General features: G+C 37.5%; 1 protein-coding gene across 1 annotated transcript in view; it reads left to right on the top strand.

Annotated features, from left to right (window-relative positions):
- SHROOM4 (shroom family member 4) overlaps positions 1-18877 on the top strand; it is a 190414-nt gene that overhangs the window by 117003 nt on the left and 54534 nt on the right. The gene's annotated exons all lie outside the window — the stretch shown is intronic.

Genomic DNA, 18877 nt, shown 5'->3' with positions numbered 1-18877 from the left:
TATGAAACATAATTCACTACCATGACTTCAGCTACCTGAATACCGATGCCTCTCCAATTTAAATCTCTAGCCCAGAACTATTTTCTGAATACCAACTTCATATTTCCAGTTGTCTGTAGGACATTTTTGCCAAGAAACACAGGTACCTCAACTCAGTAAGTCTTGATATTTTCCCCCTTCAAAAACAAGAACACTCCCTCTTCCTTTCCTGTTCCTGATCACGTTTATGGTCCTAGTTCCCTCAAGTAGGACTTCGACAAGCTTCTTGATACCTCCTTCTCTCAGCTACTCACTTCACCTTTATCAGATCAGTTACCAAATATTGTTGATTCTACCTCAAATATGTCTTCTTTCAAATCTCATACTTTTAGCCTCCTTGAACATCTTAACCAATCCCCAAATACAGTGTCCTTTCATGGCCCTTTGCCTTTGCAGATACTGTTCTCTCTGCTTGGAATAGTCTCTCACTCCTTCTTTACCTGGTAAGCCCCTATTTGTTATTAAAGGTCCTTGCTGTATGTTACAAACCCTTCCTCATTCCTACAGGAGAGCTAATGGTTCCCTCCTCTGTGCACTTACCACATCACATCATAACTATTAGTTTAGGTATCTCTTTACCCTACTAAATTGTGATCTCCTTGAAGACAGAGACTGCATTTTAATAATCTTTAAAGTCTTAGCATCTAGCACATAATAGTCTATGTGGTAACAATTTATGAAAGAATGGATAAGGTAACTTTATCAATTTTTTCCTTTGATGGATCATGCTTTTGGTGTCAAGTCTAAAAACTATTTGCCATGTTGTAGATGCCAAATATTTTCTCCTATTTTTTCCTAAAACATTTATACTTTTACATTTACATTATGTTTACTTAAGTCCATGATCCATTTTGAGGTTTTTTTGTGTGTGCATGTAAGTGTGAGACTTAGTTCGAGGTTTGTTTTTAAGCCTATGGTTGTCTAATGGTTACAGCACCATTTGTTGAAAAGGCTGACTTTCTTCCATTGAATTGCATTTGCAACTTTGTCAGAAATAACTTGGGCATATCTGTATGGGTCTATTTCTGGGTTTTGTTTTCTGTTCCATTGATCTATGTGTGTAGCCCTCCATCAATACCATACAGTCTTGGTTACCATAATTAGATAAGTCTTGAAATTGGGTAGATGGATTCCTCCCACTTTATTCTTCTTTTCCAAAATTACTTTAGCTATTCTGCTTGTTCTGCCTTTCTAGAACAACTGTGTTTGTATCAACAAAAAATCCTGATGAGGTTTTGATAGGAATTTCATTAAATATGTTTAAAAATTGGGGGAGAATTGACATCTTCATTAAGTCTTCTACTCCATGAACACAATGTGTCTCTCCATTTGTTTAAATCTTTTGTTTCTTTCATCAGCATTGTGTAGTTTTCAGCATACATAGCCTATACATTTTCTATTAGATTTATACCTAAGTATTTCAATTTCACGACAATTATAAATAGTATTGTTTTAAATTTTTTTGTACCTATTTATTATTAGTATGTAGAAATGTGATTGTTTTTGGTGTGTTGTGTGCTTCAAACATGCTGAAATTCTAAGAGTTTCTTTTGTTTGTTTGTTTTTGTTGGTTTTAGATTCCTTGGGATTTGCAACATATATTACCTATAAATAGGGATAGTTTCATTTCATCCTTTCTAATCTGATTGCCTTTTATTGCTTTTATTGCCTACTTTCTCTGCTATTAATATAGCCATTCCTTTTTTCTTTTAATTAGTATTGACATGGTATATTTTCCATCCTTTCACTTTCAATCTGCCTGTATTTGTTTTATTCGAAGTGAGTTTCTGTTGATGGTATATAGTTGGGTCATGTGTTTTTATGCACTCTGCCCATCTCGATCTTTTATTTGGTGTATTTAGACCATTTACATTTAATGTAGTTATTGATATGTTAGAGCTTAAATCTAACATTTTATTCTGTTTTCTCTTTGTTCTCTTTTTTGTTTCTCTATCTTCTTTTTTCCCTGCCCTAATTGTGGGTTACTTAAACATTAATTAGAATTCCATTTTGATTTATCTCTAGTGATTTTGAGTATATCTCTTCATATAGATATTTTTAGTGGTTGCTATAGGTTAGAGTCTATTAATGTTGTCATTTTACCAGTTTGAGTGAAGTATAGAAACTTTACCTCTTTTTATATCACTTTATGCTCCCTCGTTTATAATAAAATTGTCTTAAATATTTCCATTACATACATTTAGAACCACATCAGACGTTGTTGTAATTTTTTCTTCTACCATCAAACATAATCTAGAAAATTCAAGAGGAAAAAGAAGTCTATTGTGTCTGTGTGTGTATATGTGTGTATTGTTTCTTCTTTCCTGATATCCAGGATTCCTTCTTTTCTCTTTCCTTTTTGTTTAGAGAACTTCCTTTAGCCATACGTTTAGTATAGGTCTGCCAATGATGAATTCTTTTAGTTTTCCCTCATCTGAGAATGTCTTGATTTCCCCTCCATTCCTGAAAGGTATTTTCTCTTGGTATAGGATTCTGAGTTGACAGTACTTTTCTTTCAGCAGGTGAAAAAATATTGTGCCACTTCCTGCTAGCTCCATTGATTTGTGATGAGAAATATGTTATTCAAATTATCTTTCCCATATACGTAATATGTCATCCCTTTCTTTCTGCTTTCAAGATTTTTTCTTTGTCTTTAGCTTTCAAACATTTGAATAAGATGTGTCTTGGTATGGATTTCTTATCCTGTTGGGGTTTTCTTAGCTTCTTGAGTTGTCAGATTTATATCTTTTGCCAAATTTGGGAAGATTTTATGCATTATGTGTTCAAGTACTTTTTGTAGACCTGCTCTTTCTTCTTTCCATCTAGTACTTCAATACTATGAATGTTAGATCTTTTGTTATAGTCCCAAAGAACCCTGAGGCTCTGTTCATTTTTTTCAGTTTACTTTCTTTCTGTTGCTCATAGTGGGTCATTCCTATTATTCTATCTTCAAGTTTATTGATTCTTTCTTCTGTCCACTCCATTCTGCTGTTGACACTACAGACATACGTTGTTTTATTGCAATTCATTTGATTGCACTTTACAGATACTGCATTTTTTACAAATTGAGTTTTTGTGGCAACCCTGCATTGAGCGAGTCTATCAAAAAGATACCTTTTTTTTTCCCAACAGCATGTACTCAGTTTGTGTCTGTTTGACACATTGTAGTAATTCTTGCAATATTTCAATCATTTTCGTTATTATATCTGTCATGGTGGTCTCTGATCACTGATCTTTGATGTTACCACTGTAACTCTTTTGGGCACCATGAACCGTGTCCATATAAGATGGCAAACTTAACTGATAAATGTGTGTGTTCTGACTGGTCCGCCGACCTACCATTCCTCTGTCTCTTTCCCTCTCCCCAGTCTTCCCTATTCTCTGAGACACAACAATATTGAAATTAGGCCAATTAGTAACCCTGCAATGTCCTCTAAGTGTTCAAGTGAAAGGAAGGTTTGCATATCTCTTCCTTTAAATCAAAAGCTACCAATGATTAAGCTCAGTACAGGCATGTCAAAAGCTGAGATAGGCTGAAAGTCAGGCCTCTTGTACCAAACAGCCAAACTGTAAATGCAAAGGAAAAGTTCTTGAAGGAAATTAAAAGTGCTACTCCAGTGAACACAGAAATGATAAGAAAGCAAAACAGTCATATTGCTGATATGGAGAAAATTTTAGTGGTCTGCGTAGAAGAGCAAACAAGTCACAACTTTCCTGTAAGCCAAAGCCTAATCCAGAGCAAGGCCCTAGCTCTCTTCAAGTCTATGAAGGCTGAGAGAGGTGAGGAAGCTGCAGAAGAAAAGTTTGAAGCTAGCAGAGGTTGGTTCATGAGGTTTAAGGAAAGAAGCTATCTCCATAACATAAAAGTGCAAAGTGAAGCAGCAAGTGGTGATGTAGAAGCTACAAAAAGTGATCCAGAAGATCAAAGATAACTGATGAAGGTGGCTACAATAAACAACAGAATTTCAATGTAGACAAAACAGCTTTATAGCGGAAGAAGATGCCATCTAGGACTTTCATAGTGAAAGAGGTATCAGCGCCTGGCTTCAAAACTTAAAAGTACAGGCACTTTTGTTAGGGGCTAATGCAGTTGGTGACTTTAAGTTGAAGCCAATGCTCATTTACCACTCCAAAATCCTAGGACCCTTAAGAAATATGCTAAATCTACTCTGCCTGTGCTCTATAAATGGAACAACAAAGCCCGGATGACAGCACATCTGTTTACAGAATAGTTTACTGAATATTTTAAGCCCACTGTTGAGACTTACTGCTCAGGAAATAAAAGATTCCTTTCAAACTATTACTGCTTATTAACACATTGACTGCCATGTGAGTTGTATTTAACTCAGGCTAGTTTGGCCCCAGGGCCTCGTGAAGCAAAACCCTGCATTTGGTTTGGGAAAATCTTACTTGTTGATGTTCTTATTGTTACAATTAATATTGACAATTTAATTCCAAAAATGTGGCTTGTGTTACATATACCTCACACACAGAAAACAATAAAAAACAACAAATTAGAAAGGATTGTTTTGATTTAAGAAACTGTGACTCCAGGGAAAATTTTTTTTCTAGTGTGGCAGTCAGTGTGTTCACAATGCACCCAGTCACCCGAGAGCTCTATGGAGACGTAGAAGGAGATTAATGTTGTTTTCATGCCTACTAACACAATATTCATTCTGGAGCCCATGGATCTGGGAGTAATTTTGGCTTTCAAGTCTTATTTATTCATGCAATATTTTGTAAAACTATAGCTGCCATAGGTAGTGACTCCTCTGATGGATCTGGACAAAATAAATTGAAAACTTTTTGGAAAGAATTCACTATTCTATATACCATGAAGAATATTTGTGATTCATGGGAAGAGGTCAAAATATCAATATGAACAGGAATTTGGAATAAGTTGATTCCAATCCTCATGGATGACTTTGAGGGGTTTAAGACTTCAGTGGAGGAAGTAACTGCGGATGTGGCAGAAATATTATAGCAAGAGAATTAGAATTAGAAGTGGAGCCTGAAGGTGTGATTGAATTGCTACAATCTCATGATAAAACTTGAATGGATAAGGAGTTGCTTCTTATGTATGAACAAAGAAAATTGTTTCTTGAAGTGGAGTCTACTCCTGGTGAAGATACTATGAACATTATTAAAATGACAAAAGAGTTAGAATATTACTTAAACTTAGTTGATAAAGCAGCAGCAGGGTTTGAGATGGACTCCAATTTTGAAAGAAGTTCTGTGGGTAAAATGCTATCAAACAGCGTTACATGCTATAGGGAAATCTTTTGTGGAAGGAAGAGTAAATCAATGCAGCAAACTTCATTGTTGTCTTAATTTAAGAAATTGCCACAGCCACCAGTCTTTAGCAACTACCACTCTGATCAGTCAGCAGCTATCAACACTGAGGCAAGACCCTTCACTACCAAAAAGATTATGACTCCCTGAAAGTTCAGATGATCATTGGCATTCTTTAGCAAGAAAATATTTTTCATTTAAGGTATGTATGTTGTTTTGCAGACCCAATGCTATTGCACACTTAATAAACTACAGTATATTGTAAACATAACTTTTCTATGCATTGAGAAACCAAAAAAAATCTGTGGGATTCACTTTATTGTGATATCCACTTTATTGTGGTAGTGTGAAACCAAACCCGAGATATCTCCGAGGTATGCCTGTATTCATTTAGTTTTTTATTGTGAATATTGTATTTTTAAATTCTAATATTTTCCATTTGGTTCTTTATATATTTTATATCTTTGCTAGGACTTGCTATTTCTTCACTGAGTCTTTCTATTTTTTCATCCATTTCATGCATGTCTGTAATTACTCATTGACACATTTTTAGGATGGGTACTTTATCATATCATTCGAACATTTCCATCACCTTGGTGTTGGTATCCATTGACTATTTTTTCCACTCAGTTTGAGATCTTCCTAGTTCTTGTATGTTATATGATTTTTTTTATTGAAATCTGGACATTTTGGGTATTATGAGAGTCTGAAACATAATTACACTTTCTGTTTTAGCTAGCTGCTTCTGACACCACTGTGGCAAGGAATGGGGTCGCTGCCTCATTACTTCCGTGTGGAGGTAGAAGTACAGGTTCCTCACTTGGCCTCTATTGATACCTGAGGAGGGAGGCTCCTTGTTCCTGCTAGGCTTCTACTGATACCTCCCTTGCTGGGAGTGCCTCCTTGCTGCTCCCCATGTGGCCTTCTCTGCCACCACAGAGAAGGGGAGTGGCCTCCTCACTGCTAGGCAGTGGTGGAAGTTCTGACACTTCACCAGGCCTATTCTGATACTACCTCAGCAGGGAGAAGAAGGGGCTCTTTGTTACTGCCAAGTGGGGGTGGATGCCCATGCTCCCCACATGTTCTCAATCATCATCGTGAGTATAGGAAGGCTTGTTATCACCCAGCATGGATGAAAGTCCTGTTTCTGTATTTGGCCTTTTCTAAAACACCTGAAGAAGGGGGATTGGGGCACCCATTACATCCGGACTAGAGTGGAAGTCTAGGCTTCCCACTCAGCCTTTGTTGGCATGAGTGGGGATGGGGCCATGCATTTTCTGTGGTGTTTGGTTGAAATAGAGCAGTTATTGTCTAAAAATTTTCTGTCTTGCTAGGCTACCCATCTCTTGGATAGTGAGAGCAGGCTTTCATAAGAGCTTATTTTGTCTGTGCCTACTAGCATTTCCAAGTTGTTGCTTCTCACCTCCAAATCTGGACTAAATATGGCAAAAAGAAAACCGAGGAAACTACCAGTGTGTTGTCCCTTGGAACCCAAGGTGCCTTGGTTGGTTTGCTTCTGTAATGTACTAGAAGTCCTCTTCATTGCAATAAGACCCTTCTAATTGGATTGTGTTCTACTCTTGAGTTTTGAAATTTCTTTATGTATTCTGGATACTGGTCCTTTATCAGATGGGTGTTTTGCAAATATTTTCTCCCAAGGAGTGGTATCAGAGGAAACCAGATGAGAGTCTTCTTATGTTTATTTTACATATAATGTTGAAGGGTTTTAATTATATTAGTGGAAGGAATAGGGAAAAGTCATCTCCATTTTCCCAGAAGCAGAAGTCGTCTGAATAATTTTTAACCCCCCATTCTAAGATTTATAAGTCTTATCTCCCCATATCTTTAATAAATTCAAAATTAAATAAATGTCTTTACTAAAAAGCCAATGTCTTTTTTTTTTTTTTTTTTTATAGAATGTCTTTTGTTCTTTTGGGTAGATGCCCAGTAATGGGATTCCTGGATCAAATGATAGATCTACTTTTATCTCTTTGAGATATCTCCATATTACTTTCCACAGAGGTTGCACTAGTTTGCAGTTCCACCAGCAGTGTATGAGTGTTTCTATCTCTCCACATCCATACCAACATTTATTGTTTTGGGACTTTCTATAAAGATCATTCTCACTGGAGATAAGTGATATCTCATTGTGGTTTTGATTTGCATTTCCCTGATGATTAGAGATGTTGAGCATTTTTTCATATGTTTATTGGCCATTATTCTGTCTTCTTTTGAATAGTTTCTGTTCATGTCCTTTGCCCACTTTTTGATAGGGTTGTTTGATTTTTTTCTTGCTGTTTTTCCTGAGTTCTAAATAGATTCTAATTATCAGCTCTTTATCGGATGTGTAGCATGCAAATATTTTCTCCCATTCTGTAGGTTGTCTGTTTGCTCTCATGATAGTTTCTTTGGCTATGCAGAAGCTTTTTAATTTAATCAGGTCCGATTTATTTATTTTTGTTGTTGCTGTGATTGCCTTTGGGGTCTTCTTAATATATTCTTTGCCTAGAGCAATGTCTAGAAGAGTATTTCCAATGTTTTCCTCTAGAATTCTTGTAGTTTCACACCTTAGGTTTAAGTCTGTTATCCACTATGAGTTGATTTTTGTGAGAGGTGAAAGGTATGGATCCTGTTTCAGTCTTTTACATGTAGCTATCCAGTTTTCCCAGCACCATTTATTGAATAAGGATTTTTTTCCTCGGTGTATGTTTTTGTCTGCTTTGTCAAAGATTAGATGGCTATATGAGGATGGTTTTATATCTGGGTTCTCAGTTCTGTTCCATTGGTTTATGTCCCTGTTCTTGTGCTAGTACCATGCTGTTTTAGTTACTGTAGCCTTGTAGTATAGTTTGAAGTCTGCTAAATTGATGCCTCCCATTTTGTTCTTTTTGCATAGGATTGCTTTTGGTATATGGGGTCTTCTCTGGTTCCATAAGAAGCACAAAATTGTTTTTTGTATCTGTGAAGAATGATGTTGGTATTTTAATAGGGATTGCATTGAATCTGTAGATCACTTTGGGTAGTATAGACATGTTTATAGCAGCACAAGTCACAATTGCAAAGATGTGGAAACAACCCAAGTGCCCATCAATACATGAGTGGATTAATAAAATGTGGTATATGTATACCATGGAATACTATTCAGCTATAAGAAACAATGGTGATATAGCATCTCTTGTATTATCCTGGATAGAACTGGAACCCATTCTACTAAGTGAAGTATTCCAAGAATGGAAAAATAAGCACCACATGTACTCACCATCAAATTGGTTTCACTGATCATCACCTAAGAGCACATTTAGGAATAACATTAATTGGGTATTGGGCAGATGTCGGGGGCAGGGGATGGGTGTATACATACATAATGATTTATAACATGAAGAAAAAAATAAAATCACTAAATTGAAGGATAGATACCATATGTTTCATTTTTATTAATGTCTGTCAAATATTCTCAGCTAAATTTAAGTTCTTAGAATGTAGAAATCATGTCTCATATGTGTACGTCCTATATCTTCTTCTACAGGACATAGTATTGTGTTGGGTACCTGGTAAGCTGTTGGAATGTTTAAACGCCCTCATGGAATAGCTGAAATAGCTGATAAGGCTTTCCTATGGCTCATATTCCTTGAGGATTTTTATTTAGGAGGAACAATCTCTTTGGAAAACTTTTCTTTATAGTAAAGAGTTTTTGGACATTACAGTAATAGAAGTAAGGTGGAGAAAGCAGAAAACACAAGATGTATTTTCAGAGTACTTGATCTTTGGTTTTGCCATTGAGGTTACTAGTAGTATCACCATTAACAATTTAGTTAAGTTTTTTGAGACTCATTTCCCTCATCTTTAAAATTGTAATAATAGAACCAACTTTTTGATATCATTGTGCAGATTAGGTGAGATCATGAATGTGTACAAGGGGAGGAAAAATTTAGTGTGTCTCCATGTTCTAAATGGACAAAATAAGCACAAATTAACAAATAAATTAACAAATAGACAGCAATAAAGTGGCAAAGGATATATAGAAGAGAGAAAATTATTGTTCATTGCAGGTATCTAAGAGAAAGGGGGTGGTATATGAACTGGATGTTGCCTTGTGGAATGTTAAAAGTAGAACTGAATGAAACACATTCAGGTGGAAGGGAATATGTGAATAAAGACAGGAGTGTTGTGAATAGAAGGAAAGCTACGTTAGGGAAGAGAAAGTAGGCATCTTTGGCAAATAATGGGGACTTATTTTGAAGAAAGATATAAAGGCAAATTGACATAGATCTGAGTGGACATTAGTACTATGATAAACATTTTAGATTTCTTTGTATAAAGGAGGAAATGGATGTGGAAGTTTCTGAGCAGTAGAATCTCTAGGGCATAATGATATGCATAATCAAGATATACATTAAAGGAAGATGAAGGTGGAATAAAAAAAAATTCAATGTCTTTATTAAAACTACTAAATGCATGAAACCTTAAACACCCAAGCTGTTTCTTCTAGCTGGTGAAAGAAACATGAATCCTGAAGATATTGAGTATGCCTCACCGGTCCTTGTAACGTAACAACTTCTTCAAGCCTCAGTCTTAAACTTGGGTCCTAATGAGCATGCCAACTCTGGATCTTGGTGCAAGTGTCAAGATCCCTTCTGGGGATATGTCTCTGAACTGCCAGCTTTTTGGACTTCAGGCCAGTTTCTATTTTGAGTGAGAGCTCCAATCTAGCAAGAGCGCATTGATTGCTTTCCAGCTAATCAAAGGGAAAGCATTGGTTGCCTGTTCTGGCATCTTGGTCAGCTAAAAATGATTATGTCTCTGGCTTCTAATGCAAAGATATATTCTTCCTTTTTTTCTCCTGTGATGAGGGTGCAGAATATAGTTCAATTTTGTTAAGTGTAAAGTTAACATATGCCTTTGAATAGACTTTGAGAAGTTATACAGGGTAGATTTTCTCTCTAGGGGAAAAAGTGGAATATTACCTGCCCTTCTCCTTTTCTCAGTCATAAAAACAGATTTGATTTAAATTTACACACACTGAAGATTTCTTACCTGAGGTTGTCCCTCTTTGCATTTCAGAAAGAGGTTTTTTAAAGTACCCATGGCCCTTCCAAGAGAATGGAACATTTTGAACAAAAGTTAAAAACTAATTTTGGTTCATGCATTTTGTATGAGATTAAGAAATTTTTCTTTTGTAATCTCTCTCTCCCTCTGTCTCTCTCACACACACACACTTTTGGTGTGTGTGATTTTTTGCTACTCTGTACTTCCTAGAAAAGGCTTGGGGTTTAATAAAGGAAAGTTTAAGGATGAGTGGGAGAGTGATGGGGAGTATGGCTGATCTATTAGATGTGATTCACTGTGACTATTATGATGAATCTCCCGGAACAGGAAGAATTGATTGAAGGCCCTTTCATGCCACAGGAAAATGCCACCATAAAAAGAATTTCGTCTCCCCTCCCCATTGCTCATCAAGGTAAAAGCTTGCAATGGTTTGTCACAGCTGGACTGGGAAAATAGCTCTGTGTTGCCTGTGTATTATATCCCAGGATCTGAGTAGCTCTCTTGGCCTGAGACCTCGTGCAATCATGGAATACAATAGCGATAGCAAGCCAAGGCTCAGAATGCACGTGTTAGTTGTCCTAAGGCCACAAAGCTAATAAGTGTCAGAGCTGGGACTCAAATCCATTCTCTGTGTGTGACTCCAGATCCCATCTCTTTCCCTCTATCAACATTGCTGAGTTTGGGATAATTCCAGTCATTAGGACTATCACAATTCCGCAAGTCACTGAGATAGTGCTGTATCAGTCCTCTAGCCAAGAATTGGTTTGAAAATGTTAAGACCAGTAAGGAATAAACTAAGTTCTCCTTAGGAAGTTGGTTTTTTTAATATTTTTTTTCTCTTTTTTTTTTCTAACATATAAAGGGCTTAGATGTCCTTAGGAATTTGAATCCAGAATGAGGGATTCTTCCAAGGTGACTTCCCACCTAACTTTGAAGAGGCTCATCCAGAACCATGATTACTTTCCGACTTAATAGATACTCTGTAGATGTTAGTTCTGTCCCTCTGTCTCAGCACTTACTATGGGTCATATACAGTGCTAGCAGCTCTAAAGTGCATTGTGTCATTTAATTGTCACAGCTCTCTTGTGAGGTGTAAAGGTGAATATATACCTATATTACAGATGCGGAGATTGAGGTACAAAGAAATGAAGAACCTGACATGTCCCCTATTGCACAGCCAGGTCTGTCTGACTTTTTATCTAGTTTTCTCTCTGTATCATCTCAGTTGGTTCCTACCTACCTACCTACTTCTGTCTCAGTAATATTTTCAGACTCTTTAAATTGAATATCTTAACTCTGTTCTTCAGAAATCCTTGTAGGAATTTAAAAATCCTTAAGTTGTATATGCTTTTTCCCTGCCTCATCCTGTGAGTGTTATCCTCAGCAGTAACCTTGACCGCTGCTAAAGCCCTGAGCAAAAGAAAGTGTAAATTGGTCTGAGAGGATAATTGAGTCTTGCTCAGTTACGCAGGCATTAGCTTTGCCTTGGCCTGAGATGCTTGCCAGTCTCCACAGAAGAATAAACTGAGTTAATTGGCTCCTGGATGGGGTGAGGGTATAGGTTCTAGGTGTGGGTCTGTTTGCAACTGAAGTGGTTGTTGGCTCCTTACATTAAGACATTCAGTTGCCATCAGTTGGGTGAAGGCATCTTCTTTTCTGACCTGAAGCTAGGTCAGCCTCAGTCAGCAGGCAAATGTTGTCATTTGTATTCTGCATTCCTCCTGTTTCTTTGGGGTGTTCTATGTTTAATAATGTATGCATTAGGAGATACTAAAAAAAACGAGTTTTTAATTGAGTCTTTTTCTCCCAATAGGTTTAAATTGCCCTTGAAGTGTATGTATGTATATGTGTGTGTGTGCTTTAGACCAAGTATCACTGGAGAAACTGCCACCTCATTATGTGTAGGTTATTGCATTTGTGGAGCAAAATATCCCTTAAGTGATATATCTACTATATGTCATAAAACATTAACTCACTTTATGTGTGTATGGTTTCATTTCAGGCATCTTTAATAGGGAAATATATTCTAGTAAATTAGTTTACAGTGTTTCTAAATAATAAATCATAAACACCAGTAAAAGGAGACATCTAAAATGTGCATATTTGAGAGTCGATTATATGTTGATTAACCTTAGGTGCTTTTCCCATAGTTCTTACTATTGTCATTTTCCCTTGCTGTCAAACAACAATTCATTTTTGGAACATAAGATGCATAATTATGAATGTTAACACAGCACCCTGCTGCAGCTCATCTCCCTTTGCATTACGGCACAAGTTTACTTTGGGGACACAAAGGTACTTTTTCCCATTATTCATAGTAACTGTTATTAGACACTACACTTGAGATTTAAATATATTAATTATTTACCTATTTTTTCCTAACCAGAATTTTTGACATCAAACTATAGAAAAATAATATTTTTAATTCAACTGAGAACAAAATAAAAGTGAAAGAAAAAATTCTGTTAAATAGAAGGAAAAAGTTCTAGTGTTCACTAGTGCAATAGGGCAACTATAGTTAACAATAATTTATTATATTTCGGAATGGCTAGAAGTTTTCAAATGTTCCCAACATAAAGCAATGATAAATGTTTCAGGTGAATCATATCCCAATTACTCTGATTTGATCATTATATGTTATATGCTTATATACTTTTATCAAAATATAACATGTACTCCATGAATATGTACAATTATTATGTATCAATACAAAATTTTTAAAAAAGTGAAAGAAAAAATTTGTGTTATGGAGGATAGAGCAGTGGATTTGGGGGTTTTAAATGCAGGCTCTGGGTACTCTGATGAAGTAGTGGAAATACTGGGCAAGTGTTTAAACATCTCATAGTTTTGTCTTTATGGTAATTCAGAGCAATAATTTCCACCTGACAGGGATCTGGTAAGGATTAAATAGGTACTTCATGAGAAAGTACCTAGAATAGTACCTGATACTAGATATATATTCAGTCAATGTGTATCATTCTTAATATGGCATTTGAGCGTTAAACCGAAGGTAGGCATTTTCCAAAAATTAATTCACCAAAACACTTTAAATAGCAAGCTATCATGATACAATTTCATTGATTTAATAAATATTTTTTGAGTGTTTAGTGTATGTTTGTTAAGCAATGTGGTGGTAATCACAGCAGGAATATGTCCTAGCCCTGTGCTCTAGTTGAGAGAGAGAAGACATATATGTAAATCATCTACTCCCTTGCCCGAGTAAAATGGCTGGGCAAGGAAGTAGATGATTATCAAAATGAGAGATACCAGCAGCATGTGGTTTGGAAGACTGGAGGAGGAAAACATAACAATGTGCTTGCAAAGAAGAGGGGGAGCTTAGCCTGATTCCTAAATGGTTTGTGGGAAGGCATAAAGAGAGGATGGAGAGGAATGTAGGTTTGGGGAATATTGAGGAGGCCCATTCAACCTAAGGTTTACATAGGGGATCAGTGAGAAATAAATTTGAACAATCTATAGAAGACCCAGAAAAGCAAACTTTACTTAGCAGGCAAAGGGGAGGCATTATAGGATCATATATAATTGGTGTTTGTGGAAAATTGGTGTGGGTTGGATTGGATGTAGGGAGGTCATGCAGCGTGATTGTTTATGCAAAGGAGAGAGTAGTGACAGTAGGATAGACAGGATGAGTTAATAGGGCAAGATATTTCAAAGCCAGTACTTGGTGACTAATTTAATATAAAGGCTAAAGAAGAGGAGGAGTAAACAATTACAAGGTTTCAGCCAGTCAGACCTTTAAAGATTTAAAACAAACAAAACAAGACAAAAAGATAAAGTAGGAAGAGCTAGGCTTGAAGTCAATTTTAGTTTTGTTTTCTTTTGTTTTTAGTTTGAGGTGACTGATGGGATATATAGATATCTAACTGGCAGTTTTAAGGAGTAAGTAAAACTGGTGTGGTGTTTAGGTGACTTATTAGAACTAGAGATTGTCCTAGACGTATAGAATGCTGTTCCTGGCCGGGCGTGGTGGCTCACGCCTGTAATCCTAGCACTCTGGGAGGCCGAGGCGAGTGGATCGCTCAAGGTCAGGAGTTCGAGACCAGCCTGAGCGAGACCCCGTCTCTACTAAAAATAGAAAGACATTATATGGACAACTAAAAATCTATATAGAAAAAAAAATTAGCCGGGCATGGTGGCGCATGCCTGTAGTCCCAGCTACTCGGGAGGCTGAGGCAGTAGGATCGCTTAAGCCGAGGAGTCTGAGGTTGCTGTGAGCTAAGCTGATGCCACGGCACTCACTCTAGCCTGGGCAACAAAGTGAGACTCTGTCTCAACAAAAAAAAAAAAAAAAAGAATGCTGTTCCTAATCTAAACTAATCCAAACTCCACATAAACATCTTCAAGTTGTCCCTTCGTCCTAAAAGCAATCTGTTCTTACCTTCATCCTCCTCCAACTACCAATCTAGTTCCCTTCACAACCAAACCTCATAGACTATTGCAAAGTATTCTTACACTCATTGTCTCTATTTTCTCACCTCCCACTTCCTCACTGCAGTCTGCCTTCTGCCCCTACCACCACCACGACACTCTTCTCTGTATGGTTTCAAGATGAATTACCATCCTCCACATTGAAAAAAAAAACCAAGGAGCATCTTTCCTTCTCCTTTTCCAGTGAGGAATTTTTCAATTGCAGTTTTTCAGCCATTGGTATATAATAGAACTGCTGTCAAACCACATATCAGCTGGATGACCTTTAGTAAGTTACTTAATCACAGTTTCCTTGTCTGTAAAATGAGAATAGCTATATCTGCCTTATAGAGTTACATGGGTGAATGAGGCGATATGCACAAGCCCATTGGAAATAGTAGCTGTTTAATAAATATTATTTTCTTTTGTTATTGCAGCATTGGGCACCACTGAGCACTTCTTTCTAGGATTTTCTTTCTTCTTATTATCATTATAACACCTCTTTTTACTGGTTTGCCTCTTCTACTTATCTTCAGCTCTTTGTCCTTAATTTTTCTCTTAATTACTAGTATAGACCAGAGCAGTGGTTTCAAACTTGAGTGTACATTAAACTCCCCCGGAGAGTTTGTTAAAGATCATACTGCTACTTCCCTCTCCCCAGAGTTTCTAATCCAGTAGGGGCCAAGAAGTTCTCAGGTAATGCTGATGCTCCCGGTGTGGGGACTGAACTTGTGAAAACTGCTAACCTACAGTTCTGCCTCAGACCTTCTTTCTTATTCTATGAACTTGTCTTGAGGGGCTTTAAGTGCCACTGACGATGCCCAGATTTCTATATCCAGGGAAGAGCACATGCCCAGATTTCAGAATATCACTGTCAACTGCATGTTCGATTTCTGCACAAGTTGTCTCCCAGGGACATTAGAAACATGCCCAAGCTGATTCTAAAGTACATATGTCAGATTAGTCAGGAAAGGTCTGAAGAAAAGAACAATAAAGGAGAAAGAGCCTCGTCCTATTGAAACTAATTAAAATGCTAGCACACAAATAAATAGATAATCAAGTCTAGATAGTGATCTAGAAACAGTTTAGTGTATGATTTTTAGCATATGTCTTTATCTTGAAATAGTAAAGGTCTTTAGCAAAACACAAAACCTGGAAGCCATAAAGGAGAAAATTGTTAAATTTGACTACATAAAAGCTAAAATTTAAAGCACCAGAAAAGTACATAAATAAAAGGCAAAGACAAAAAACTGGTACAAAAGTTTTGTATCTGATATGGCAAGGGGCTGATTCCCCTAATATACAAAGAGCTCTTGAGAATCACTGAGGAAAATGTCAGCAAACCAACCTTAAAGAGGAAAAAAGGGCCCGAATAGGCAGTTCAGACAGAAAGAAAGTTGGCTTATAAAAGTAAATGGAAAGATGCTCAACAACACTAATAATTAAAGAAGTATAGATTAATTTAAGCAACAAGACACAACTTTCACCTATCAGAATGGCAAAAATCAGACCATGTAGTATACATTTTTTTGGTAAGCATGTGGAGAAACACATGCACTCTTATACATCACTACTCAAAGTGTGGGCTTTGGACCAGCAGCATCTACACTCACCAAGACTTTCTTAGAGATCCAGCCCTACCCCAAACCTACTAAATCACAACCTGCATTTTAATGAGATCAAAGTCTGTGAATGTAAATACCTCAGAACAGGAAATTCCCCAGGGGCTTATGTGGACCCTTGAGAAACCAGGTAAAAGCCTTTGTGAAGAGAGACCTTCCAGGGCGGAACATTTATGTCAGTTGCTCATCAGCCCATCCATCCCCCTGACAAGGGCAGCTGTGACCCAGCAATTGCCCTCTTGGTTCTGGAACCTTCATCACCATAAAGAAATACATTCCTGCCCCTGTAGCCCAGGTACTTTTTAAACAGATACCCTCTATTATATACATAGCACTGATAGCTGAAGGGAGGCTCCCAGCCTACCTTGGAAAGCAAGACCCCGCATAAGTCAAAGCAGCAGCAGCCAGTACTTTGAAGAAGCCATTTGAAAATCTGTTTTTTTTTTTTTTTTTATATTTGAGACAGAGTCTCACTCTGTTGCCTGGGCTAGAGTGCCGTGGCGTCAGCCTAGTTCACAGCAACCTCAGACTCCTGGGCTCAAGTGATCCTCCTGCCTCAGCCTCCCCCCGAGTAGCTGGGACTACAGGCATGTGCCACCATGCCCGGCTAATTTTTTTCTATATATATTTTTAGTTCTCCAGCTAATTTCTTTTTATTTTTAGTAGAGATGGGGTCTAGCTCTTGCTCAGGCTGGTCTCGAACTCCTGACCTCAAATGATCCGCCTGCCTCGGCCTCCCAGAGTGCTAGGATTACAGGCGTGAGCCACCGTGCCTGGCCTTAAAAATCTGTTTTAAAATGTGTGGTAGAGTAGTGGTTCTCAAAGGTGAGTGTGCATTAGAATCACCTAGAGAGCTTGTTAAAACTCAGTTTCTGATTCAGAAAGTCTGGAATGGGGCTCCAGAATTTCATTTCTGACAAGTTCCTGGGCGATACTGATGTTGGTCTACAGAACAAACTTTGAGGCCGGGCTCGGTGGCCTGTAATCCTAGCATTCTGGGAGGCAGAGGAGGGAGCATTGCTTGAGGCCAGGAGTTTGAGACCAGCCTGAGCAAGAGCAAGACCCCCGTCTCTACTAAAAATAGAAAGAAATTAGCTGGACAACTAAAAATATGTAGAAAAATTTAGCCGGGCATGGTGGCGCATGCCTGTAGTCCCAGCTACTCTGGAGGCTGAGGCAGAAGGATTGCTTTGAGGTTGCTGTGAGCGAGGCTGGCACCACGGCACTCTAGCCCGGGCAACAGAGTGAGACTGTCAAAAATAAATGAATAAATAAACATTTGAGAACCATTGTTTAGGAGGAAGAATTTGGAAGCAAAATCTTGTCTTTAAGCCTTGAGTGACTTATTTCACCTCTTTAAGCCTGAGTTTCTTCTTTTTAAAGAATTTATAAGGTTGTTGTGAAGATTAAATGGAATGGTGAATATGAAAGTTCTTTATGAACTGTAAATATCACGTAAAAGTATTAGCAGTTAGGTGACTTCAGACATGGTACTTGCTGCCACCCCCTACCAGATTTTCCTATACTTTGTTCCCTCTCCAACCAACTTTGTCCCCTCTCCAACCAACTTTGTCCCACCACATCCATCAGGCAACTGGAAAGGAACTAAAGTCTGGAAAGCCCAGAGTAGCATATTTTTCAACCCACTGGGTATGGCCTTGATAGTGAACTTGACTTGACCTCCCTTTTCCTCTGCCTGGCCTCCCCTCAAACTTGCTTCTTGTTCTTCCAGCCGTGGTCTGCTCTCAAAGCAAAGAACAGCTCCCATTTTTTACTGGGGGGTCAAAAATGTCAAATGAAGGTTTTTAAAAATTAGAACAAAAGAATCCACTGCCAAGCAGCAAAACCATGTTGAGAAAGAGAATTTTGCTAGGTTGGTGGGCTCTAGGCTGATTTCCCTGAGGGCAAAATCCTGATGTTTGAAATAGTTAAGTGGAATCACAAGTATAATTGCAGATTCCTAGCTTAGGAATGTGTCAGACAGTCGTATCGGACAGTTGCTTGGGTAAATGATATGTCCATGTAGAATAGTGTCATTTTTCTTTGGAAACCTTTTCTTATTCAAAAGGTGATACATGTATAGAGTAGAAAATTTGGAAATTTTTTAAAGTGTGAAAAATAATGATGACCTTTAATCCCACCACACAAAAGTAAATACCCATTGCTAAGATATTAGCATGTTTACATCCAACCTTCAATATGTGAATGTTTTATATGAACATGTATGTATATGCACAGATCTTTTGAATCGGGCTTTTCAGGTTTGTATACTGTTTTTTTCACTTACCCTTATATTTTGAGCCTTTTTCAGGATCATTAAGTAGTCTTCAAAAACATGGTTTTTAATGGCAAACCATTAATCCTTCATGTAGATGTACACTATTTTACCTAACTCTTCTTAAATGTTGGACAGTTAGGATATTCCTAATTTGACTATTATGAACAGTCCTGCG

This window comes from Eulemur rufifrons, chromosome 30 (genome assembly GCF_041146395.1).
Source record: "Eulemur rufifrons isolate Redbay chromosome 30, OSU_ERuf_1, whole genome shotgun sequence".
In the NCBI taxonomy this organism is placed as follows: domain Eukaryota; kingdom Metazoa; phylum Chordata; class Mammalia; order Primates; family Lemuridae; genus Eulemur; species Eulemur rufifrons.
This window is presented reverse-complemented; position numbering and strand designations above follow the sequence as displayed.